This window comes from Austrofundulus limnaeus, unplaced genomic scaffold (genome assembly GCF_001266775.1).
Source record: "Austrofundulus limnaeus strain Quisiro unplaced genomic scaffold, Austrofundulus_limnaeus-1.0 Scaffold813, whole genome shotgun sequence".
In the NCBI taxonomy this organism is placed as follows: Eukaryota; Metazoa; Chordata; class Actinopteri; order Cyprinodontiformes; family Rivulidae; genus Austrofundulus; species Austrofundulus limnaeus.
In genome coordinates, this window is record NW_013953215.1 from 51,855 (window position 1) to 53,459 (window position 1,605).

Consider the following 1,605-nt stretch of genomic DNA (forward strand, 5'->3'; position numbering starts at 1 on the left):
CATTTGAAATATATGAGTTTGTATGTAATGTATGAATATAATATACAAGTTTCACTTTTTAAATGGAATTACTGAAATAAATCTACTTTTTCATGATATTCTAATTTTATGACCAGCACCTGTATATTGTCACCTGTTAGATCAGTGACACACATGAACTAAATGTGTGACAGTTTTCACCCTCAGCTGTTAACATTAATGTTCATCAATAACATTTATAGACCTCAGTTAGTGCTTCTAAATTTAGCAAGTGTTAATCCACTAATAAATTCTAAAATTAGCAAAAACCCTAAAGCAGTAATCAGGAAATTAGTTCCCCTTTAAGTGCTTTAGGGGAACTGTGCCCACCACTGTAACTTTACTTTCTAACCTCTGACAACACATCTACAGGAAATATTGTGATCATGGTGTAGTGATGAATTTTCACACATACCTGCCCTCATGTAATACAACATTTCACCCTTTGAATAATCAGACTCATAACTAGTTAAGTGTGAACTCTAGTATATTTACAGGGAACTCTTTTTCATAACCAGTGAATATGTGCCCAATGAGGAGGAAACCACATTCGTCTTAAAGTTTAGTTTTTTTTTAACAAAAATAGAGAATAAAAATAAACTGAATAAGTGATAAAAATAGTAGGTCAATAACTCAAAAATAAAATAAATTTAGACAATAAATGGATTAAAGTAAATGATCTGTTATGAAGGACTTGGTTGGTTAGAAGCCCAAGTGCAGAACTGAAATGATCTCGGCAAAAAGGTGCAAAGGGCTTTATTAAACCAAATCAAAAAGCTGGTTTGGCAGCAAACAAGATACTTAGGCTTGGCTTGAGACATGAACAGAACCACAAAGCTCTGACACAGACTGAGGACACAAGACAGAATATAAAGGAGAAGTAATGAGCTAAAACAAGAAACACCTGGGAGAGAAACATGAGGAGCAGGTGAGAGTGGGCGGGGCTGGAGCAAAGACAGGCAGGAGGAGGTAAACAGAAATACAGGACAGAAAACCAGAAGCAAAGTGAGATTAACATTATAATTAAGACAAGTAAATCTGAAGCAAGAAGCATAATTAAAGAAAGATTGAAGAAAGAGTGACAGAAGAGATGGAGAGAGAAAACAAAGGGAGGTGGTTTTATAAGATTCAAAGGGTGGTGGGAGAAACGAGAGCTGAAAAAGGAGACGAAAAGAAGAAAGAGTGATAACAAGGTTGAGATTTGGACATACAGGACTTAATTTTACACTTTTTGCAATACAAAAACATAAAACAGGGAAATGTGATTATTGTGGACAAAATGAAACCAAAGAACATGTTATAAAATAATGTCAGAAGAACAAACAAGAGAGACAATTTATGATAAAACAGTTCAGAAACTTTAAGGAAAGGTTTGACATGATAGATACATTACAAAGGAATTGATGGAGCAAACATACAAATCATGATATAATTATTGAAAAAGACAAAATTGTTTAACAGAATTTGAGTTTGACAGTAGGTTTTTTGTATTATTTATTTATTTATGTATTTATTTGTTTGTTTTTTCTTCTTTGAATAGACAGCTTTGAAAATGTAAAATGAAATACAATAATAGTAGTAGTTTAT